Below are 26,480 nucleotides of genomic sequence, written 5' to 3'. Positions count from 1 at the left end.
ACATATTATAGATACTATACCACAACTCATAAGGGTTTCTTAATCGTTTTGGCTTGGGGAGCTCAACTAATGTGTGAAAAAGTGTGCATTTATTTCACGTTTTGCTCGTTATTCTTGCGTTGACGGATGAGATATGCAGGTTTTTTTTTATTCTCCTTTTGTTCGATTTTATTTTCGGTAGTAACTAGGTTGCAAATTAGTAAATGAGTATCGCACGACTAGCTAGAGTTGGGTGATTTTTTTTTCCAAAGCGGCACTAAAAGACACTTTTTGTGTGGTGTTTTCTTTGCGTTGTCTCCGTCATATTTCAACGAACAAGCTGAATGTAATTATACTTTTATAATTCAGCTTTTATTTTTTCTTGAGCTTACGTTATGGCCCAGTCATCCTAACATTAACTTGAGAAGGCTTTCTAACTCTGATACGGCAATACTGTATTATACACCTACCAAATCATACTTACAAAACTAGCAGAAAATTTCACGATGCCGAAACATAAAGATATGAGTACGGTATGTTTGATGTATTTAATTCCGTAGCTTACCTCTGTGGATTTGCAGGGTGTATTAGCGACACACGAGGAACCAGTCCAATCCGTTTGCCGGGCAGCAAGTCCCACTTGGTAGCGGCCAGGATCTCGTCTTCAGTGCATATTGACAGCGCTACATGTGTTCCATCATACGACTTTCTGAAGCACTCGGAAGATAGCTTGAAGTGATCGCACTGATCTCCACACCGAGAAAGCGCTTCTACAATTATATCGTTCTCAGAGAGACTCCCACCATAGGAATTATTAGTCGCAGCTACACCCTTCCACACTATGGTGATACAAAGACTCACTTTTCCTTCGTCTACTTGCATTGCTAAAGACTTTAGGTCGAGGACACCACTGTAGGAGACCGGTACGCTTTGAATCGCAATAAGTGTTGTCTGAACGTAATGTCCCAGGAAAAACATTCCTATCACCCAAAAGATCAGGCCCAAATTGCGGTAACATTCCTGCTGCGTTAGAGATCCTGGAGGGCTTCTTCCCAATAGCGTGGCTAGCATGTACAGAACTGTGCGAGCTATCTCGAAGCGCCGGCGAGGAAATCGGAGCCGCATGCGCGACCACATGCTCAACAGAACGAAAGCTATGAGACAAGACGTGATGCCAATCAACAAGACATACGACGACCAGGAATCAATAGAGGAGACGCGCATCTCCCTCACTCTCGAACTGAATATGCATAGTTCTCCAGTAGGGTACTGAGCTCCTAGGAAGAATGTTGATGCGTAGGTAACAAGAGCAGGGTACCCAAAGAGTAAAATGTCTGCTCCCCGGTTGGCAACCAGCAAGCGAGAGTTGTAGGCTTTTACAAAACCCATCGAAACATTTTTTGTCTTGTATGCGTCTATCAATGCGAGAGCTTCCGGTAGTTTTTCGGGGAACTTCCTTCGGGCCACTTTGGAGAAAACTGATGGAAATTCTTTAGGCACGGCAAATAAAACTCTTACTGGCCATCTACTCAAGCGTTCATCAAACGTGGCACCAAAGAATGAAGGAGATGCTTCTCTTACGGTATGCCTGACCTTACAATCCTTGTAATTGTCACGGGGAACGTTGAAGCCTTCCTCAGTTATGACGGTAAGTCGGCAAATATTTGGCTCGAAATCATTCAATACCATATCGGGTGATCTTGATGAAACAAAGAGCCACACGTGTGGACTTGCTGCTATCGACCAAAAAAGTATTTTTATGTCAGTAGTTTGGTCTGAATACCACGGAGCAAACACGAGTCTTTGGATGTGAACGTGTTTTAACTGGTGCTCCGCTGAGAAATGTAGCTCGGTTTTGAATTCTTCTCGCATTGCTTTCGGAGTTGCTTGGAGTAGGTTCACAGCAACAGGCAAGTGGTAGACTGATGGATGCATGCTTGGCGTGAAGTTTACGGGGTAAATTAGCATTCGTTGAGCTTGAGAAAAGTTGGAAGCCGCAAGAGCAGATAACATTTTCGGACCTAAACCGGAATTCCGGCTTTCCACAACGTTAAATACCGTGCAAAAGCACAAAGACATATAGGCAAGTGCACGTTTCCGCACTGTTGTAGAAATGAGGAAAATAATTTCTACCTAACTATGTCTTCCTATTCAGATTATCTCAGTTCAATCACTCTTGCATAATCAGTCTATTTAGCAATCAATACGCGAAAAAATATTTCAATTGGTAAAAAGACTAATCAGCGCAGACATTCGGCCACCAAAATAAAATACCAAAAAGATATGATGATGAAAACAACGTTTGCCCAACAAATAATCTGGTTACAACTATCACTTAAACTAAAATTCTTCAAGTGACTAACTTGTGAAGCAAAGAAACAAGAATTCAATATCAATAATTCTGTTTCCACACGAGTTATAATCTGAAATAGCAATTGCACCTTTAGTACAATATCATGAAATAATAATAACCATAGTGTGCGTGCAATCTAGGTCACTCTTTTGGGACGCACATCGTGAACTAACATATACTTTCGCAGCAAAAGGACATGTCAAATAATCATGTAATAATGTAAAAGGTGGAACGACAATCAGTTCTTTGCAGACTTTATCGGCTGTGTGTCGCTTGAAGCACTATTGAGATAAGCAAGTACACGTCAATTATATATGAACAAAATTACAGCGGATACAAGACATAATAAAGCAGGAGTAGGCCTTCAGATACCTGTAGACAATGTGAAACTGCCGCAATGATTCTTTTAACAAGGGTATTTCACATCGCTAGAACAAGCACATTTCCAATGCAGCATCGTCATGTGCTTCGAAGCGTACAAATATGGCATACTACTGCGCTAGTTGCAGACTGAAGTCGAAATGGTGTGCCTGCGTCGCAGGGGATTGCTAATGTAGACGAGGCACAAAATGGAATAACAGAGTCGATTACGACATTTCTAAAGCTACTTGAACCATGTATCATGAAAAAAGAAAGAACAGCGAGTAATTGACTTCTTTATCTGCTGTAAAAGCGAGAATGATTGCAAAATCGAAGGTACTTTTCTTCCGAAAGTAATTTTGGTTGTAAGGACAAACATCAATATTTACGCCAACAAAACACCGCCGTTTAGAAAAGGAAACAGCGTTAGCCCACACAATATAAGGTTCATTACTTTAGTGAATGTATGTGAAGAGGAAAGTGAAAAAAATCTTCACTAGAACAAATAGAACACAAGCAGTACGGGTAGCTCTGTGCTCTCTACATCGATATAAGTAGGCGTTATAAGAGACCTGGGACCCAATATGTCTGATGCTTTAAAGATCAAATAAACGCAACAGTATTGTTGATATATTTGTCTCAAACGTGGCTGGAAGACTAGAAAAAAATTATAACGATAAATTCTTGCTGCAAGATTTGTTTCTTATTCTGGATAATACCGGTATTACTATAAGATGATCTAATTCTTAGTATTTCGTTTATAAAGGAATAGAAGGCACTCGGAATACACTTAAGTTTGCACTATTGTGTCACGTTTGTTAGAGGTGGTGCTGGGAACACGGAAGAACAACACGCATTTTCCGTGATACGACTATCCTCGGTGCACCGTGAACCAAGAAAAATCCTGCAGGACAATGACTGGCGACGGTGCTGCATTCAGTATTCAATTGCTATATAGACACAATGCATTGCCACCGCCGAAAGCAGTTGCGTAGGATGCCTTTACTGCAGCCGTACTCCTCTTTCACGCCTTCCTAAGAACACCCACCGCCGTCTAGAGCCGCAGGCGTGAAGCCTTTGCATGGCGACGGAAATGTACGGCGCGCCGGTGCATGGCGCACTCTTAGAAACTCGTCATGCGGCAGCCAGACTGCTCTCCCGACCTTCTATCTGGACACGCTGCGCCACTTAGAGGCACTTAGCGCGCTTCTCCTCCGTCACGAGATCAAATTGATGCCCACTTGTAAAACTCGTTGTGCATCCGGCGCTTTTCATTGAACGTTTTTGATGCCAACTTAGATACACTGGCATTCTGGCATATATCTGGTTACCGAAGTTAGCGACAAAGAAGTTCGTTGTAGAGCGACATGCAGCTACAGGCGCCTACTCGGTTGCCGAAGTTGATATCAAAGATGTTCATAGAAGACCAGCGCGGACAGTGTAAGACATGCCCAATGCTACAATTGGGTTAAAAGGTCATTCGAGGAGCGGTACCGACTCAAGCCCGCATTTATTCTGATTCCTGACGGCATGAATGAGCTTCGTTGAAAAGCGACACGCACGTACACATGGCTGCACACTCAGTGAGCCAAGTTGTTCCGCGAAGTTTGCTTTCGAAATATGTTACATCAGCACAACAATCCGATCCGCAACCTATTATACCACGAACTACTTAGTGACCCACCTAGGTGTCAAACCATTAGATAATTATTGAAAAAAATGTACACAGATGCAGGCATAGATAGATGCATACATAGACGCGTAGGCACGAAATGTGCGTGGAGTTCCTTAAGGATGTTAACGCAACAAAATATGGCCAAAACTTCCTCAGGACGTTTTTCTTTTTTTTCTGTGTGTGTGTGTGTGTGTCTAGGAAATCACCTCCGACCTCAAATAGAAAGGTGTGGCACTTTCCGTAATTGTACACATCTTCCTTACTAAAACTTTTTGCGTCGCATTCTCGCAAATCACCTTAACCTTCTTTTATTTTATGGAGCTGACAATTGCTCCCTTGTCGAACCATTCTCCAACTTGCGGCATTCCACAAAACTACTGTGTCAGTGTTTGCTTTTCTTTCCTTTTCGTCCACTTTACTGCCTCTGCTTATTATACTTACATTTTCATGACTCATGATTGTTAGTTTGCACTTTCAATTAAGTCGTACTGGGATGTAAACTTCCACGACCTATTCCTCCGTTCCGCGTCCACGCTTTTGAGATACAATTAGTTGTGCACTTAGCTACTCATGTATTTTCTGCCATTATCATGATTCTTTCTTCAAAAATAGCATTGCTCTGCGCTTGAATCACTTCAAAAAAGAAGCAGTTCATATCGGCCCACAGCTGCCTCATTTGTTTTTGTTTTTTTTGTGTTCCATAAAGGCGACCGGTTTATTGATATTTGGTCAACTTTTAACACCGACATAATGGCAGATCTGAAGCATAGAATTACATTTTGGAACGTTAGTCATGACACTGTTACTCCTTTCTTATTACTCGATCTGCTTAATTACTGTGACCATCAAGACGGTTACGCTTCATTATTGCTGCATTCAGCTTTCTTTTCAACGCTTCAAAGACCTTGACGATTGACTATATATTGAAAATTGACCTCTTGTAGTACACCGAGCAGTGACAGTTGTTGGACAATCACTTTCGAAAAAGCTGCAGGAACACAGGTGCCTGTGGAGCAGGATGAGTTAGACAGCTAAACACTCTCACGCACTGCCATATTTACTCCCTTCACAGTCCGCCTGTCTGCCGATCATATTTTCTGCAGAATTAGTCATTTACGATAGCAATGATACCAATGAAATGATAAAATACCTATGAAAAATGATAAATACCTATGAAAGAATGATACCTTCTATGAAAGCTTGCTGTTCCGAATATTTGTTGGGAAGCTCTCTTGCCGTGGACTCAGAGTGAACTTTTTTTCATTACTTGGGCACAGCAAATAAAGCTTTTTTTCTGGTCATCCAATGAAGTGTTCTTGAAAAGGGGCTAAAAATAATGACGGAGAAGCTTTGCTACGGACTGTCTGATATTGCAACTTGCAACTATTGATATTGATATAAGATTCATTTTTAGTTATGACGGTCAAATGACAATCACATGCATCAAAATTTTGCAAAATCATTGAGGTGATTGAGAAAAAAGAAAAACACATTCAAGGGGATTTGTAACTATGGACGAAAGGCGTTTTGCAGCGTCAGGAGTGTCGTCAAGTAGCACGGAACAAACGCGAGCTTTTTGGGGCTCATGCGACTCAGCTGCTGCTGAGCCGAGAAAGGTACTTCGCTTTCGGTTTGACTTTGTATTGATTTCAAAGATCATTTAAGCACCTTCACAGCCAAAGGCAGCCAATGTGAATGGGCTGCCTTTGGCTTTGTAACGTAGCAGTAGCATGGGTGTGGACGTTCACCACGAGCATAATTCGTAACGCAGGTGAGGCACAATTTAGGACCACTTGTCGCATACCGCCCCTCCTAATTAGGCTTCTTTCAATCGGGTCTCCTTAAAACGACTGCGAGAAATCGAGCTCATCCATTTCCCGGAACAGCGAGAGTGGCGACAAAACAGAATTTTTTTTGGTAGGCTGTCCTCTAATAAGCGGTTCACTGCCAAGAGTGATGATGTTATTCATTTCACAAACACTGCCTAATTGAAATGAGTAAAGAGTAAAGAGAGGTTCATTGCATCAATCGATATGCGTGGAAAAAGCAAACAAAAGTGTTTCACTAAAGAAAATATCAGGGCTGCATTTCTTGCTGAAATTACTTCTCTATAGCAACCCATTTGTGTGTGCTACGGTAAAAGGCCTCCAGACTTTAGCATTACATATGAAAGAAGATGATAAGGTTGAGAACAGAGACGATAATAATTGAGTGCACTAAGTACAGGTCATTGCTGACCCAATGCGAAACATCCAAAATATGTTAACCGAGGAGTGTTAATGTTCACAGAGGAATAATAAAGAGTTCCGAAATTATTTCCTAAGCCGCATTGATTGAGAATAATTATGAATTCCAAGGACCTACGTGCGAAAAGAGCGATTTCAATATGGCGCACGCCCTAGTTGAGGACTGCAGAAAAAAGTTTGACCACTAGGGAATTTTTAACGTGCCGTTAACACACGCAACACCAACGTTCTATTTATTAGTATTTCGCCGCCATCGAATTGCAGCCACAGCGGCCGGGATTTGATCGCGTGACCTCGTGTTTACCAGCGCAGCACGATTGTCGGTAAGGCACCGCGGCCGCTGACCGTGCAATAAACAATTGCAGCTGAATCCATTTTGCGATTGCCGTCGAAATTAATAACGCTACCGTTGAAGCCTATCAGCCATCAACCCTATTACACTGTGGCCCAATCATGGTGCAAACAACCTAACCACTTTAGAGACTTGTTAACTGCGCCTTCATCGCTTCAGTTGGGCCCGGGGTATCGAGAAGTAGCACTGGGAGTGCTTAGCTGTGAAGCCGTTTAGCGAACTTACTAAGACCTTTGCACGCACCTAACCCTCTCGCCCCACCCTCCACCCCCGCTAAACGCTCGTTCAAGCCAAGCGGTGCCTTCATCAACTCTACGAACGAGGAGTTTTGAGGATGTTCTTACTCCACCTTAAAGACATCCTGCTATAATCATTGGCGTGGTCTTAGTTTTCTCAATATCATAACAGTAGGAGACCGTCTATCAAGCGAAAATTTTTATTCTTGTCAATTTGACTTGTGAGCTGATGTAAGCTACAGGAAGAACCATGTTGGTCGGCAGGAATGCGCCTTTTCAAGTAGTTGTCCGCTGCAAAACTTTGAGGCTGGCGTGTTTCGACCCGTATTTCATTTCTTGTTTTGCGTCCCTTCTTTGTTCACGGTTGGCAGCAATAATTAACACTATGTTTCACTCTCGGCTTCGATGTATCCGCCGATGCGTTCTCGGCCAGCCAGATTAGGCGTAATCATTTCTGCCTCCAATCCTCCTTTGGCGCCAAACCCTGGTGCAGAACTATAGTGAGATTCTCAGATAGAAAATCGCGTTTTCAGTCTTATCAGTTCATTGCTTTCACGTGACACTACTCTCGTGGAAAGCTTGAAAAATCGCTTGCTTGCACGATTCAACTTGGTGAGTGTGCGACGCGATACTTGTTGGTGTTCCTCTATAGTCTAATTAGTGTAACATCCGGCTATGGTACTGAGGTAAAGGGTCTAGAAACAAACCAGCGGACATGTTATTTTCAGTTGAGGTAATTGGTAGCTGCTGTACATGAGCGCAGCAATCCGTAGCAAGCATGCCGAGGGTTCTGATCTCTGCAACTTTCGGTAGGCAGATTCATGCTGCAAGTTCTTTTTTTAAGGGAGGCCTTTTTTTGCGCACACACGCCGTACTTTGCTGAGCACGGGTGTGTGCAGCAACCCTACCGAATATATCGTACAAAGAAGAACTCAATCACTTGTCGGGTGGGGAAGACGGAGGGGGGAGGAGAGGGGTGATCAGGACTCCGTTGCCGAGCACACCAGCCCGGCGCTCCAACCATTAGAGCACAGTCACTGGTTATTTCCTAACGTGCCGACGCCACCTAGCTCTTCAAGATGTCCGCTGCTGGAGCCACATTGCGAAGCAAGTGTGTCCTTGATTTGCATTCGCTCGCGCCACTTCACGCCAAAGGCACAGGAATGACATGGCCAAATTTAAGGAGTTCGATTATTTGTTTCCCGTGGACTTCGCTTCCAATTGTGTCCAAGATGTGCAAAGGACCTGCCATTTTCTTTTATTTCATGTTGATAACTATACCCACAACACAAATTGAATTTCATACCGAACGATAAGAAAATAAATACATGGTGTCCAATATCTATGTGTTGATTGTATAATAATGTTATAGAATCTTCAGAGATAGTCCGTCCACACATAAATGGTGCATGAAGTTTAGTGAATACGACTAATGGAAGACATCGACGTTCATGAGAGCCAGGAAAGGGACAAGTGCTTGGCACAACATCAAGGCAGCCGTTATTTCAAATATGCTGATAATGTGATTCATGAGGAAGTTCTTCCCGAGACTACGCAGTAGGTTGCACACTTCCCTAGTATACACTACAATCATATGCAATTCCATTCATATGGATACGTAGCTCCATGCATTGTGCTGAGTCGCCTAAGCGCAATGCGCTTGTTTGGCGTATATGACAGTAAACAGGGTCCGCGGAAAGCCAAGTTGCCAGGTTTGCCGTGCCTCGGCGTCGAGATCATTGCCCTCTCCATGCCGGAAGAGGACTCCACCACAACCACCCGGCAAACCTGCTTTTACTACTGAATAAAGCCAGTCGACTCTCCAGTCTAAACCTGTAAAAATGCGCATTATTGCCTTCGCTAAACAGAACTTCCGAACAAGTGGTGACCCAAAGAATTTTTTTTTCAAAACTAGCCATGTACGAAGCTGTTCATACTCCTGCTGACAGAGACCGCACCACGGTTACGTCTGCCCTCATCGCCGCAGAGCTTCTGGTTAACAGCTTTTGGCCCAAGAACCCTCGAGTTTGTCTTATGCAATCAGAGGCCCGTTTTCAACTCCGGCGCATTACTTTAAAGACAACAAACTACCTGCACGTCGTCGCCGATCTAGCCTCCGGCATCGCCGGTGTCATAAACGACTTGCTAGCGGGTGTCCCATCGGCCACGGCATACGGCGACCTGTAATGCACACACATGCAGCCCCTGTACCGCCTCGAGTCATAGCAACAGAGTAGGCTCCAAGGGCTCGAGTACGAGAACTCGGGTACCAACGACTGTCACAAATCCTGCGCCCGTTGCATCAGTTGTTTGGTGACCACTCCTCGAATGAGAGCCAGCTTCCAGTTTTGCGCGAACTGTTCTTGCGGTGCCTCCCACGTCTACATGCATGGTGCGGTCGGGTAACGACGAGACGAGCCTCGATCATCTAGATGCACTCGCTGACTACACAGGAAACAGCTCGTCTGCAGCACAGCTACCTGCGAGAGTCTCAGAGCCAGGAGCCCACATCTCGCACCTAGAGAAAACAGTCTACCGCCTTATCATTGCCCTGCAGAAGCTGACGACCGGTGGCAACATTGGCTGCCAACTTCGGCCAGCGTTCGTCTTCGCAGTCAAAAGTTGTGGAGGTGCCTCATCTCCACACAACAATATTGGTCACGTGTGATTCATCGCAGGCAGCTTGTCACCCGTTCGTGCCCTATCAGATTCGGATCACTGCATGGGCTCAGCCATCCTGGCATCAGAGCTACACAGAGGCTTACCACAGACCGGTTCGTCTGGCCAGAGATAAAGAAAGGTGTTCGAAGCCAGGTAAGAAGGCGTCAAGCCTCTCAAACCGTGAAAGTGACACAGGAGACGGGTTCAAGTGTACAGCGGTTTCGACCACAAAATAGCCGTTTTAATCACGTGCATTTAGACTTGGTGAGGCCACTTCCGTAATCGCAAGGTTTCAGGTACCTCCTTACGTGTGTCGACCGGTATTCAAGGTGACCTGAGGCAACTCCTCTACAAGACATGAGGCCCAAAGAGTGGAGGAAGAATGTGTTTCTACATTAGTGATGCGGTACGCTTGCACTTCGCGAATAACTGCTGACTGAGGCCGACAATTTCAAAGCTTGCTTTTTCTGCCCGGGCGAGACTTCTCGGCACGCGCCTTCATAACACCACAACTTACCACCCACTGAGCAACGCCATGGTTGAGTGTCTCCACAGAAAACTGAAGGCGGTATTGACCGCCACGTTGGAAACGCTACCCCTAGTACTACTGGGGCTGCGAACAACATTCAAGGATGACCTCGGAGTCAGTGCAGCCGAGATGCTCTATGGGGCAGCTATTCGGGTTCCAGACCAGTTTTTCGGCACCCAGCAGGCCACTCCGCCAGCGGCCGCGCAGACTTAGACAGGCTACATTCCTGGCTCGATGAGCTTCGACCTACACCCCCACGTAACGTCCCTGGGTAGCTTGTGTTTCGTTTCTCGACAATGGACACTACGATGCGCGTCTTCCTGCGATGCTGGCAAGCCACCATTGACCCTTTCCTATGTGGTTTCGCGTTAAGAGCAAACTTGACGTTTGCTCTGATATTAACGTTCGGGGCAAAAAAGAGACAGTGTCGTGCTGGTGCGTGAAACGAGCCTATTTGAACATGAACTTTTCATCCGTTCGCAATTCACGCGTAAGGTTCCAGCATGCAAGGGGGAGAGGGCCCTTGTAGCAACCCTGAGTCTTTCTTTACAATCGAGACGCTCCGCGGATAAAGGGTTGTCTACCCTTTATCAGCTTATACTGATAGCCTAATGCCAAATTCCTGCTCACGAATGTTTATGCACGCAATCAAAAGAACAATGTTTTCAGAAATATTTTGCAGCTTTCATTGTGGCAAGTGTCATAGTTTTAGGCATCTGTGAAAAAATTCTGAATTGAAATAGCAAATGCTGTCCAACACACAGCGAATAGCTTCTCGTTTTCTTTCTCGTGTGCCATTGCTTGCATCCAAAGTTTTACCTGCAAAACATGTTGCGGTAACAAAGGTTACTTGCAACGTAGGCGTTACATTGCTTAGCCACAATTTATTTAATATCACGGCCACATATACACTGAGGGCGGCGTGTTGATTAGGCTGGGCTTGCGCGTACAAGGAATTACATCCTTCAGCAGTAAGGAGCAGAGGAAATGAGGGCATCGTGGCGCGTGAATTTCACGTTTCATGCAAAAGACCCGCACGCGCGGACCATAGTGAATTGAGCGGCCGCGGCTCTAGGCATTGGCTTCACAGTGCTTCACCATCATTGGCTGTGGCACGCAGAAAGAAAGCGTCGTCAACCCTGGTAAGCGATTGGCTCGACGCACGGTTGAGATCGCTGCAGTACGGTAGCGCGTGAGGAAAGTTACCCTGTTTTATTTCATATTTCGCGGGCGTTCTTCAAACGCCGAAAAAAATTGCCATGCAGCATGTTCGTTGCAGCAAAAAAATTAGATCCGTCGTTCCTGAACCTCCTTTACAATGCAGAAGAACAGACTGGGCACTACCATGAATATGAAAAATTTCGCATAAATGATCTCACTAAATAAATAATTAAGTTGAATATAAAGGTAATCTAAGGTGTGCCACATCACGGCACACCATATGCCGTTGGTTTCATTCGGATGCGACTAACCACTTTCTGAAATGCTTGGTTGAAGTTAGGTGAAGCACATTGTGTTTGGGCCCAGTTGCGTTAGAGTTTTCTTCACTTGTCGTATTTGTTTGGTCCTGCAGAAAACGTTTATTTTACTCTTTACAGAGAAAAAAATTAATAAGATAGGTACAAGGTTTCCCACCGTAGCGCAAGTAACATCTTGCTTGGTTGGTTAAATGCCATCAATGTGCTGCAATAAGTTAACAAATCACATTTCTAAAGCTAATACAAAAGGCAAGCAGTATTGCACCGCGACATCAATTTTTATGACTCTTACTTTTTTTCTCTGGTTTTTCATTCTACCTTCTTCACTGTTCCGTCCCAACACTGCCATTTTTCCGTCATCCAATCATCACTTCCATGTCCTCAGCACCCGTCATTGCTGTTATATTCTGTTGTCGTATTTGCGTTGTCCGCGAGCCATCCTCGCCAAGCCGTCTTATTCTTGCCATCGTCAATGCTTATAGGCACCGCACCGTAATAAACATGCCACCGTCGTTTCTTCATCGAGCCTTCATCGTCACGCCATCATTTTCATGCCGCCATCTTACGCGCGAACGTAAATGGCGAAGCCCCCCGAGGGCCATCGAGTGGTAATGTGAAGCCGCGAAGAAAGCGGCTGAAGAAGGCGCCTGAACTTACGGAGGAGCGTGCGAAGGAGTTTGCTGCAAACGAACGCCCCTTAGTTGAAGGTATAGGTGGCTTTGAGGGAAGCGAGGAAGGAGAAAAGAGGGCAAACTTCGCAGCGGAAGAGGGTAAGCGAAGCCTGCTTGGTTGACCTCCTCTGGCAGTTGCTTAGGGTTTTGTGCGCGCTATAGCAATGCCACCCATGGGTGCTTGCTGATAACACGAATTCACGAAGGGAAATGTCACTGTAATTTTATTATTCCAACATCATCATACCACGGACGTCCTACCGAAGTTGTCAAGCGTGCCGGTCATTCGTTGTTGAACATTCCAACGTCGTTATACCATCATCTTCAATGAATAATCCTAACAGAGCCGTCGACAACACAACTAGACCACTCTATCTCCATAAATCTGACGTGTTTACTTTTTCAATTGTCGTCACCTGGTTCTCCTCATGACATCATCGTCATTTGATTGTTATGTCATTCCCTCAATTATGTTGTCATTTCTAAAATGTCATGTTTTTGTTTTTATTGCATGCTCGTCACAAAGTTCCGGTCCTGCATTCCGAGTCATATCGTTGTCGAGAATTCGTTAGGGTTCATTTCGTCGTAGTCATCCAGCATACTCTTTCTCGCTATGCCCTCATCGTCTCACTGTGATCGTCATTTCAGCATCTGCTTTTCAGAATATAACCTTGCCTTTGTTGTTGTTCCATCGACGATATTCCTTCTCAGACAGTTCATTATCATCATGGCATCATTTTCATTAAATTGTCATCGTAGAAGTATCGTAAAACAATTGTGGTTGTTGCATCGCAGTCATTTCATCGCCATCTTGTCACTGTTGTCATATAATCGCCGTCATCTTGTTGTCGATCAATATCTACGGTAGTGCCTCAGTGGATAATCATTTGTAATCAATTCAACCTTTTCATACTGTCGTCGGCATACCTATTGTCGTCATGCAATCACTGAAACCGACTCCCAGCAGACATGCTATTAAGACCCTTTAGTTTTTGATAGCCATCTTTCCGGTTAACACCCAGGTGTCGCGAGTTCGAATCCCCAATTTTCTTCCTTTTCCCTTCCTCTCTTTTTATCTCTGTTCTTCTAGTTTATCATTATAACAGGCAATTACATATCTTCGCCACGACCGTCCGCACGGGGACCCTCCTAATATGGCCACTAACGTGCAGGTTATAAACTACCCGGTTTCTCCAGTTGAGTGTCATGTATGCGGTTTAACCGAGCTCAGATTGGTCGGTCTTGACTGATCGAAGAAGGCACCACTATAGCTTAAATGAGGCGTACAACTCCCGTCTCCCTAGTGCTAAGGTTCGCTACGTTCGCAGAAAAACTACGAGTTCAGTTACCTCCTCCCGTCAGCCCACTCCCTCTTTCTCGATAGCTCAAGTAAATCACTGTCCAAAGTGGTAGAAAGCATGAAGACACCACTGATATTCGTCAAGGTCGCCTGCTTTGTGCGAATTTCAGTGTGGTCGTGCGACTGAACATTCTGAATAGCCACAGGAGAACGTGAGTGTTCGGTCCACAAGAGACAAGCAGACATGACGAGCGGATCATACGACACTCGGGGTCTCTTGGTAAGCGCTGAAAAACTTTTCCTTTTTTATTTTTACGCGCAAGTGTTCAGCGCTGTTCAAATTTAGCAAAGATGTATCGTGTACCTAGGCGCGGTCAAGTCCGCGTGCATGCGTAAGATGCGGGAAACAAGAGGCTAGGGCAACCGAGAATTGACACTATGTCGTGCAACATATGCCGATCAGCAAAAACCCGCAAAGGTCGGACAAATTATCGGATCTCGTACGCACATAGGGCCATTTGGGCCGTACTTGTCGGCGACAAGGTAGCCTAGGCACCTGCGGCATTATCTTACTCAGCTATGTCTTATGCTCGGTTGCGGTATACGGAAGCTCAAATCCACCGCCTTATTTTTTTCGCTTTTTTTAGCGATGGTGTATCTGCGTGTGACATCCTCGAATGCACTACATCTGCAGGCTTGGAGTTGCGCCTGACGCCGGCGAAGATGCAGAGAGGGAGTGGGGCTATACTAATCCAGGTACAACCAAATTAGGAAGGCCCACTAAGCTTGAACAAGGGCATTCCCTCACCAGAACAGGAATTGGCCTCTCTGGTGCAGTATTCGTCCACAACCTCTATAATGAAATGATCTCCTCAATGAAATGGCCCCCAGTCCCCAGTGCCTGCGGAGCACCTGACCAAGGCGTCGGTCAGACTTGCAACACAGTAGAGGGTGCTAAGAATATCTGGTTCCGAACAGGCCGCCTATGGAAACTGACCCTTGCAACATTTAACACCCGAACCCTCTCGAGTGAGGCACGCTTAGCAGGACTCTTCGAAGAACTATCAGACATTGATTGGGATATTATCGGCCTTAGTGAGATTAGAAGACCTGGTGAGGCTCGCACATTGCTGAATAACGGCCATTTCCTCTGCTATAGAGGTCTACCGTATAAGAAGCAATACGGGGTAGGATTCCTAATCTATAAAGACATAGCGGGTAACATTGACGAATTCTACACCATCAACGAGAAGGTAGCTGTAGTCGTAATCAAACTCAATAAAAGGTGTAGAATAAAGATAGTACAGACCTACGCTGCAACGTCCAGTCACGACGATGAGGAAGTAGATCAGTTTTATTAAGATGTTGAATTAGCAATGAGAAAACTGCAAACGCGGCATACAGTAGTAATGGGGGACATCAATACAAAAGTGAGAAAAAGCAGGCAGGTGAACAGGCAATTGGCAACTACGGTGTCGACTCTGGAAACGCTAGAGGTGAGATGCTGGTAGAATTCGCAGAAAGGAATAAGCTGAGAATAATGAACACTTTTTTTCAGGAAACGTAGCAACGGAAAATCGACCTGGAAAACCCTAATGACGAATCTAGAAACGAAATTGATTTCATGCTTTCTGCCGATCCCAGCATAGTGCAGGATGTTCAAGTAATAGGTAGGGTAATATGTAGGAATCATAGTTTAGTGAGGGCCAGGATCCACCTCAATTTAGACAGAGAAAGAATAAAAATGGTCAAGAAAGATCAGGTCAACTTAGAGGCAGTAAAGGTAAAAGCAGACAAATTTAGGCTGGTACTTGGAACCAAATATGCAGACTTGGAACAGAGAGATGATGATGAAGTAGAGGTAATGAATGAAACCCTAACGAGGCTGGATTCAGAGGTAGCAATTCAAGTGGGAGGCAAGGCACCAAGGCAACCAGTAGGCGAGCTCTCACAAGTAACAAAGTACCTAATAAAGAAACGACAAAGAATGAAAGTATCCAACTTAAGAGATAAGATAGAATTCGCGGAACTGTCAAACTGTCAATTAAAAAGGCGAAAATAAGTGACATTCGAAACTATAACGTGAGAAAGACTGAAGAAGCCGTAAAAAATGGACGCAGCCTGAAATCAGTGAGAAGGAAACTTGGCATTGGACAAACCAAGATGTATGCACTAAAAGGTTAGCAGGGTAATGTCATCAGCAATCTCGAAGATATAGTAAATGCAACGGAAGAATGCTATACTGACCTTTACAATACCCAGACGACTCAGGAGCGCACTATTTAAGACAATAATGAACAGTATACAGAAACTCCTCCTATAACTAGAGATGAGGTCAGAGAGGCCTTGCAATGCATGGAACGGGGAAAAGAGGCAGGGGGGATGAAATAACCATCGATTTAATCAAAGATGGAGGAGACATAATGCTAGGAAAACTGGCGGCTCTCTATACGAAGCGTCTATCGACTGAAAGGGTGCCAGAAAACTGGAAGAATGCAAACATTACACTAATCCACAAAAAGGGCGACATTAAAGAACTAAAATTTATAGGCCCATTAGCTTACTCCCAGTATTTTAATAATATTAGTATTGTTAGCTTACTCCCTGCCTGCTTCTTTCCCACTTTTGTACAGAAGTCCCCCATTACTACTGTATGCCGCGTTTGCAGTATTATATAAAATATTCTCTAATACAATAGGGACTACACTGGAATTTAGTCTACCCTACCAAGGGAGCAGGCTGGCTTCAGGAAAGGTTACTCTACAGCGGATCACATCCATGTCATTAACCAGGTTATCGAGAAATCCGCGGAGTAGAGTAAATCTCTCTACATGGCTTTCATAGATTACGAAAAAGCATTTGATTCAGTAAAGATACCAGCAGTCATAAAGGCATCGCGTAATTACAGAGAGAGGAATACAGGAAGACAGGAATGGTAACCAGTCAATAGTGTGGTTGGCTACCCTACGCTGGGGGATGGGAGAAGGGGAAGGGAGAGAAGGTGTAGATACGTGAATGGACAACGCTTGAGTTAAAGCCGCTCGCGCAAACCAGAAGTTCTGAGAAAACACAAAAGTGCCTTTACTGTCTTCTGAGCCGATGACCGGTCAGGACGGTGCTCTAGTATTGTCTTTTCACTCAGAGGACGATCATATAATTTCCTCAATGTGTTTGACAAAAATTGTCATTGTGCTTGAAATTGAGGACAATGGCACAATAAATGGTCATAGTTCTCCTCAGATGCGCAAACATCACATGCAAAATTATCAGCCCGTCCAATTAGTGCTGAGTAGGTATCCGTGAAGGAAACTCGAGACCATAACCGACACAGGTGAGACGCTTCACATCGGTGCAGACCGACTGGAGGTCTGAGTTGAAGTGACGGGTTTAGTCTGTGCAGTCTTGTGCGTCTTGTATGTACGGTATTCCACTCTGCTAAGGAGATCGTGCGTGCTAGAATGCCAAGTTGTCTCGCGGCGTGGGTCATTGAGAAAGGAATGGGGACGCAGCGGTCTTCTTGGTTTGACGTCCGAGCAGCCTTATCGGCGTCATCATTTCCACCGATACCGCAATGATCTGGTATCCACTGAAAATAGATATCGTGGCCTTTTTCTCTTAAGTGATGGACAAGTTCCACGATTTCGCACTTGAGAGGATCGTGAGTTCCATGTCGGAGAGACGACTGCACACATTGCAAGGCTGGCGTTGAATCGCAGAAGACTGCCCATTTTCTAGGACTTTCAGCGTTTATCACTTGAAGCGCGTCGCGGAGAGCCGCCAGCTCTGCAGCTGTAGATGTAGTGACATTGGAAGTCTTGAGCCACTTGGTTATTCTCATTGCTGGTATAACTACAGCGCTACCGGAACTGGTTGATGTAGTTGATCCATCAGTGTGGACGTGTGCGCAGTCGCTGTATTTCTCGTACAAGAGAAGTAAAGTTAGTTGCTTGAGCGCAGATGATGGCAAGTCCGACTTTTTCTGAAGTCCTCGGATTGTAAGGTTCACTTGAGTACGGTGCAAACACCATGGAGGAATGGAAGACCTTGCCACAGGTGTGTAACCTGACCTGAAAGAGGCACGTTGCGCGAACACAGTCGCAGTGAATGTCGTGTGGGGCATATCTACTTGGAAACTTGCTAGGTGATGGGTAGGAGTCCGGGCGAAGTGTCCTATGTGCACACGCATTGTTTCAATGCTAATGTGCGTTCTAATAGTGGAATCTTGAGCGACTGCAATAACTTCAGTCGTTGACGCACTCCGCGGTAGACTAAGACATATCTTGAGGGCTTGGGCTTGGATGCTTTGGATTAAAGTCAGGTTAGTTCTGCAGGTGGTGGACATGACCGGTAGGCTGTACCGCAGTAATCCAATAAAGGTGACCCTATACAGTTGCAGCATAGAGTGTATTGGCACTCTCCCCGCAGGGGCGTATGCGCAAGCAGGCGTTTGGTGTGTTGCGACACCACGTACCCGAGCGCACGAGGGTTGGACCCTCCCGCGTGTAGCCGTGCACGGCTTAGCCGTGTCTGGGGAAAAGGGGATCCTGGGGGTTGAGCCGATGCTGGGTGTTTGGACCTTTAAGGCCTCCCGGCGGAGGCAACACACCTCTTCGGCCTCGCCTTCACATAGACGGCACCTCCAGACTGACCCACCAGGAGGACATCGGCAGGCGCCTTTTCTTTTCTCCCCCTCCTGGAATCTTCGTCTTTTTCTCCCACCTTTTGACCTTTCCTGTCTCCTTCTCTCTTCTTTTTACTTCTTTTCTCCTGGCGGCAAGGGTTAACCCTGTGTGGCTATCCAACCTTGGGTACACCATATTGGGTTATAGTGACGGCGTACGACTGGCGTCGTGCAGACTTCTATGCAGGCTCTGCCGCGTCCCCTCGTTGGGCTCCGTGGTGGGCGGTCGGCGCTGTTGCCGAATCTAAACATTTTTTCATGGAAACTTCTTTCCCCTCACTTGCTGATCGCCCTCAGAAACGAGGGCGCACCGAAGATGTCTTCAAGTTTTTTGGACGCCAAACCGAGAATTTTCCCCGCTTTCACGTTATTCATTCCGAAGAGCCAAACAAAGCAGGGCGAAACATTTCACCATTCCTTGTTTCAAAGCCCCTGACTGATGTTTTTGGTCCAGGATACAAGGTGTCGAGGATGGTAAGCGGCGACCTCCTCTTAGAGCTCCGCGATGTAAAACAATATGAGAAGCTACCGCAACTAGTGTCGTCTGGAGAGACCCCCATAACAGTAACCCCGCACCGTACAATGAACACCACCCGTGGAGTTGTGTCAGATGATGATTTGCTAGAGCTGACTGAAGCGGAACTCCTGGAGGGCTTCAGCGAACAAAATATAATCAATGTCAGAAGAATTAAGATGAGGCGGGATGGTAAAGAGATTCAGACGAAGCACCTAATAATTACTTTTGGATCAAGCATCTCGCCCGAATCAATCGAGGCCGTGTACATCAGGCTCAGTGTCAGGCAGTACGTGCCAAACCCACTCCGATGTTTCAAATGCCAGCGCTTCGGTCACAGCTCGCAGAACTGCCGAGGCAGCCAAACTTGTGCAAAATGCAGAGCTCAAGAACACACCTCTGAAGCTTGTGAGAACGCTCTCCGCTGTGTAAACTGTGACGGGAAGCACGCCGCATACTCGCGGTCGTGCCCCTCCTGGCAGAAAGAAAAAGAAATCGTAACGATCAAAGTAAAAGAGAATATCTCATTCAAGGAGGCACGCAGGCGGGTTTCGTACCTGCCCAAGAAAATCTTTGCGATGTGGCGCGTCAGGGGGCAGCGTCACAACGGCCTCCGGCGGCTGTCCGACCCACAGGCAGTGAGTAGGCAGTTACGCCATCTGCCCCCGCGGCGGTTGCAGGTAGCGCTGCTCCGTCAACCCACCAGACAGGGCCACCCACAACGAATGTGGGCGCAGCCGAGGCTGCCCCAACCTCCCCGACCCCTTCCAGCGCTGGCAACAGCCGGCGCAGCCAAATCCCCCAGGGAGCCCCATCGACGACCGGGCTGGTGGGTGCAGGGGTCTTGCCCCCCAAGGCAGGACCCTCGCTGGTAAATTCTCGCTCGCAAGAGCACGTGTCCGGCGCCTCACAAGAGGCAATGGACACTACACCTATCCCCAAGGCGCACCATGCGCCTAAGGAGCAGCGAGACTCACTCGAACGCTCCAGAAAAGGCAGAACCCCCGTTACAGGGCCTCGAAAGAGCTCTGTAACCTAAGGCATCACCTCCGTTTGCATACACACAGCACTTATTTACTTTCAATATGGATACACAAATTATTCAATGGAACGTTAGAGGTCTTCTTAGGAACCTTGATGACGTGCAAGAGCTTATCCAAAAACACAATCCAAAAGTGCTGTGTCTACAGGGAACACACTTAAAACCACAACACACAAACTTTCTCCGACCTTATGTCAAGTTCCGCAAAGATCGCGATGATGCTGTCGTATCATCAGGCGGTGTTGCCATTTTTATTCATAAAACTATTTCCTGTCAGCATTTACAGCTACAAACGCCCCTTGAAGCAGTGGCGGTTCGAGCTGTTCTTCTAAATAAACTCGTCACCATTTCCTAGCTTTACGTACCCCCACACTAGAAATTAACGAAACATGAATTCCAATCCTTTATAGATCAATTGCCAGAACCTTATATTGTTCTTGGCGATTTCAATGCGCACAGCTCCCGGTGGGGCTACTCTCGTACAGACGCGCAAGGTCGTCTTGTTGAACAGCTCCTTTTTTTTTCAGGTGCGTGCTTTCTGAGTAAGAAGGAACCCACGTATTACTCCCTAGCAAACAGAATCTTTTCTTCAATAGATCTTAGCATAGTTTCCCCGTCATTACTGCCCGAACTCGAATGGGAAGTTACGACCAATCCTTACGGGAGCGACCACTAACCTATACTGATAAGAACATCTAAAGAAAACGAATATTCTCCACAAGCTCCTAGGTGGAAGATAGACACAGCTGACTCGGAGAAATTTCAAACTCTCACTAACATCTCATGGGCCGACATGTCTTCTTTAGAAATTGATGCTTCTGTGGAGTATCTTACATCTTTCATAATAGATACCGCATCAAAATGTATATCCGAAGTGAGTGGTCTGGCATGCAAACGACGTGTACCGTGGTGGAGCAGCGAATGTAGGATCGCCCGTAAGAATCAGAACAAGACGTGGGGGTTGCAACGCGCTTCTCCCACTGCAGAGAATCTTGTGAACTTTAAAAAAGTAAAGTCCCAAGGCAGGCGAATCCGCCAACAGGCCAAAAGAGAAAGTTGGCACAAGTTTTTGTCGAGTATTAACTCGTTCAGAGATGAAGCCAAAGCCTGTCACAGGGTTAATAAGATTACAGGGCGGCAAACATATTCAATCCCTCTGGTAAACACACAGGGCGATACACTGCAAGACCAAGCAGACTCACTTGGGGAGTATTTTGAGCGCGTGTCAAGTTCAACAAATTATTCACAATCCTTCCTCAAATACAAACAAATAGAAGATTGTAAGCCTTTCATTAGAAAATGTCCTCAGAATCAACCATACAACCGTCCTTTTAGTATTCCGGAGTTTAAAGCTGCCTTGAGCGCATGTAAGAGCTCTGCACCTGGATCTGACAGAATAATGTATGAAATGATCAAAAACCTACACAATGACACGCAAGTTGCACTACTCGCACTTTTTAACACTATTTGGGCTGTGGGATACCTTCCAACCGCATGGAAACAAGCCATTGTGGTCCCTGTTTTGAAACAAGGCAAAGACCCTTCGTCAGTGGCAAGTTACCGCCCGATAGCCCTTACAAGTTGCCTTTGTAAGGTATTCGAAAAAATTATAAATCGGCGACTCATTCATTTCCTTGAACAGAGCAAAATGCTTGATCCTTATCAGTTCGACTTCCGAGAAGGGCGCTCCACAACTGATCATCTTGTACGTGTAGAAGCAAATATCCGGGACGCATTTGTACACAAGCAGTTTTTCTTATCCATATTCCTCGGCATGGAGAAGGCCTATGACGCAACGTGGCGCTACGGCATCTTGAGAGACTTGTCAGAAATGGGCATTCATGGCAATATGCTAAACATAATAAAAAGCTATTTGTCCAATCGTACATTCCGGGTAAAAGTCGGCAATGTACTGTCACGCCCTTTCATACAAGAAACTGGTGTACCCCAGGTAGGCGTGCTTAGCTGCAGGCTCTTTATCGTGAAGATGAACACGCTTCGTGCTTCATTACCACCGGCCATTTTCTATTCTTTCTATGTGGACGACATTCAAATTGCTTTTACGTCCTGTAGCCTCGCAGTGTGCGAGAGACAGGTACAGCATGGCTTGAACAAAGTATCAAAATGGGCAGAGAAAAATGTATTTAAAATCAATCCTAACAAAAGTTCTGTTGTTCTTTTTACACGAAAGAGAGGCCTGATCCCGGATCCTTGCTTAGAACTGTGTGGACAACAAATACCTGTAAACAAAGAGCATAAATTCCTAGGTATTATACTTGATGATAGACTCACTTTCATTCCACACATTAAATATCTGAAAGAAAAATGTCTAAAAACAATGAACCTAATGAAACTTCTATCTAAGATTACGTGGGGTAGTGACAGAAAGTGTCTAACGAATATCTACAAGAGCCTAATTCGGTCACGATTGGAAAATGGTGCCGTAGTGTACAACTCTGCCGCCCCGAGCGCGCTAAGGATGCTGGATCCTGTCCACCATCTGGGCATCCGCTTAGCAACTGGCGCTTTCAGAACAAGCCCGATCGAAAGCTTATATGCCGAATCGAATGAGTGGCCGCTCCACTTGCAGAGAGCATACATCAGCTTTACGTATTTCCTTAAAGTGCACTCTAATCCGGAACATCCATGTTTCAATACTGTCACTGATATGACGTGTGCTACAATTTTCCGAAACTGTCCGTCTATAAGACAGCCTTTCATGCTGAGTGTGAAGGAGCTCAGCGATGATATGCATGTCCCTCTCCTGGAGCACCGCTTAATGCGCCCAACCAAGCTATTACCTCCTTGGGACTGGCAGGTCACAGAATGTGACGTATCCTTTCTAAAAGTTTCAAAGCATGCTCCAGAGGTAGAAATTCGAATGCATTTCCTAGAACTTCAGTACAAGCACTCATGCACAGAGTTCTACACAGACGCTTCCAAGTCACATGCCGGAGTATCCTATGCAGCCGTCGGTCCTCCTTTTTCGGAATCCGATGTACTACATCCAGAAACAAGTATCTTTACGGCAGAGGCCTACACTGTATGGTCGGCTGTAAAGCATATAAAGAAATCAAAACTTCAAAAAGCCGTTATATATACTGACTCCCTAAGTGTGGTGAAGGCCTTAATGTCAGCCTACAAACAAAAATCCTGAGGTCTATTCCGACATGTGCAAAGCTTACCTATCTAACCAGCAAATCATCATATGCTGGGTACCTGGCCACAGGGGAATCGAAGGTAACGTTTTGGCAGGCCAGATGGCTACGTGAATTGAACTCCCTGCTGTTAATAATACTGCTTTGGTGCCTCTCACAGATCTGAAACCTTACATACGAAAGAAACTGCGAAACCACTGGCAACGCATGTGGGACGCAGAAATAAATAATAAACTGCACGTTATAAAGCCACAGTTAGGTTCTTGACCCTCCCCTACAAAATCTCGGCGAACAGATGTCCTATTCTGTCACCTCAGAATAGGACACAGATTTGGAACCCATAATTATCTGCTTACCGGAAGTGAACCCCCCACCTGTGGTAGATGCAGCGAGAGGCTTACCGTCCTCCACGTGCTCCTGGAGTGTCGGGAAGCCGAAACGGAGAGAAACAAACATTTTCCGCTTGCTTACCAACATTACATCCCTTTACACCCGGCTATGTTTCTTGGTAAGGAACCGCTTTTTGACACCAAGGCAATCCTCAACTCTTTAAATGATGTTGTCCTACATGTAATAAGACCATTAAACCCGTAGCGCATCCTCTTTCCAGAGGATGCCGCTGTGATAAATTTTTTATGTAGCACATGCCTCTAGGCCCTTGTGTCTCAAGGGCTCTAACGAGGCAGTGGTGCTCTAGTGAATTTTAGAATCTTATATATTTTCTATTTTGCATCATTCTTCTACGATGGATTTTAATGTTTATAGCATTCGTCATTAGTCATCGCCATAATTTTATAGCACGCAGATTTTACGCACTTTACAGCGACTATTTTAGGCCACTTTACAGCCAAGTCACATCTTCTGTAATACATCGTTAACACTACCACTTGTCATGGCGCTCTTTGGCCAAACCTGGCCCTTGCGCCTTAAAATACTACACATCATCATCATCATGTATTGGCACTCTCCGGGTATTTCCTGCAAGGAACCTAAACATATGGCAAATTCCTGTCAGGCGTTCTTTCACATAATTCACATGAGGGGTCCAGGAGAGATTTTTGTCAATGACCACCCCCAAAAATCTATGGCTCGTGCTGTATGAGATCAGTTGTCTGTCGACGGATATCACGTATGGAGACATTCATTTCCTGGTAAATGCCACCACTGTGCACTTTTCGTATGATATATGAAGTCCTTGTTCTCGAAGGTAGGATGATGTTAAAGTGGCTGACGTCTGAAGCCGAGCGCGAACCTGCAGTCGCGTCACAGGCGACGCCCAAACGCAAATGTCCTCTGCATAGATGGAGAGCCTAACCTTAAGGAAGGAGTGCAGACCGCTTACGTAAATACCCCAGAAAATATCTACAGAGATTCCACAGCCACCTTAGTTCTACACAAGAAAAGAAGAAAGATACGTATAAGGAAATGGGTCAGACAAGGAGACAGAATCTCTCCAGTGCTATTCACTGCGTTCTTAGAAGAAATATTCGAGTTAATAAACTGGGAAGGCTTAGGAGCAAAGATCCACAGCGAATACCTCAACCACCCTCGGTTTTTTTATTACATTGTTTTATTCAGCACCAATGCAGACGAGTTACAACAATTGATTCCGGACCTTAACAGGTAGAGCGTAAGAGTGGGACCGAATATTAATATGCAGAAGACAAAGATAATGATAAATAACCTGGTGCAAGGGAACAAGAGTTCAAGATCGCAAGTCAGCCTCTAGAGTCTGTGGAGGAGTAAGTTTACCTAGGTCAACTAATCACAGGGAACGCGGACTACGAGAAGAAAATTCCTAGAAGAATAAAAATGGGTTGGATCGCGTACGGCAGACATCGTGATTTCCTGAATGGGAGCGTAGCGCTATCAGTGAAAAGGAAAGTATACAATCAGTGCATTTTACGGGTACTGACATACGGCGCAGAGACTTGGCGGCTGACAAAGAAGCTTGAAAACAAGTTAGGGACAGCGCAAAGAGCGATGGAACGAAGAATGCTAGGCATAACTTAAAGAGACAGAAAGAGAGCAGTTTGGATCAGAGAGCGAATTGGCATAGACGATATTCTAATAGACATTAAGATAAAAAAGTGGCGCTGGGCAGGTAATGTATTGCGCAGACTAGACAACCGTTGAACCGTTAGGGTAACAGAATGGGTACCAAGAGAAGGGAAGCGCCGTAGAGGACGACAGAATACTAGATGTAGTGACAAAATTAGGAAATTTGCGGGTACTATTTGAAATCGGTTGGCGCCGGACAGGGGTAATTGGAGATCGCAGGGAGAGGCGTTCGTCCTGCAGTGGACATGAATAGTATGATGAAGAGGATGATAATGATGATGATGATGATGATAAGGATGATGATGTATTTTTGATTGAAGTCAACGCAGTGCATCATCGTATATAAACGTTACTCTCGTTTCTTTGGGCTTCCAATTCAATGAAAACTTACTAAGAAAAGGCATTTCTTGCAACAAATTTTAGCTTTATGGCACCCCCTCCCTGACCAACACAGAGGTAGGTGGTTGTAAACACTTTGTCAGTTTATACTGATGGCCATATTGCAGAATTTCTACTCGGAAAATGTCTACTCACACGCAGTAAAGAGAACTGCGTTTTCATAAATGCATGGCAGCCTTTATTTACGCCAATTATCACAATTTTACGCGTTTTGGATAAAGCTCTCACTTCAAATAGCAAACGCAGTGGAATATACAGCGAATCACTTCTCACGTTCTTTCCCTTGTGTCATTACTTCAACCCAAAGGTTAACCTGCAAAATGTGTTGCAGTAAAAATGGTTACTTGGGGCATATGTGTTATATTGGTTCCCAATAATTTCTTTGAAATCACCGCTATGCATGCAATATGGCTGGGTTGTTCATAAGACAATGCCTGCATCTTTACCAACCAGAGTTCAGCAATAAGGATTAAAAAAAATTTGGGGAGCATGGCGGATACTTTTCTTTTCCAACTTTGAAGATATTGTATGAATCCCTGATAATACTTGTCTATGGCTTAATGTACTGATATTTGTTGTGAGTGAATCGGCATGAATTATTCCTAGCATCTGCCTAATATTGCGTCCGCAAAGATATTCGCTTGCTGGAGAAATAAATTATGAAGCTTAACTTAGCGATCCTCGTAAAAGTACAATAATAATTAGCAATATATGAAAATGTTCGCATCTCATTGAGGTCAGAATACATTGCCTTTACAAGAGCGAAAATGTACTTTGAGCAAATA

The sequence above is a fragment of the Dermacentor variabilis genome, chromosome 7 (genome assembly GCF_050947875.1).
Source record: "Dermacentor variabilis isolate Ectoservices chromosome 7, ASM5094787v1, whole genome shotgun sequence".
Taxonomy (NCBI): Eukaryota; Metazoa; Arthropoda; class Arachnida; order Ixodida; family Ixodidae; genus Dermacentor; species Dermacentor variabilis.
The sequence above is the reverse complement of the archived record's forward strand: the minus strand, read 5'-3'. Positions refer to the sequence as shown.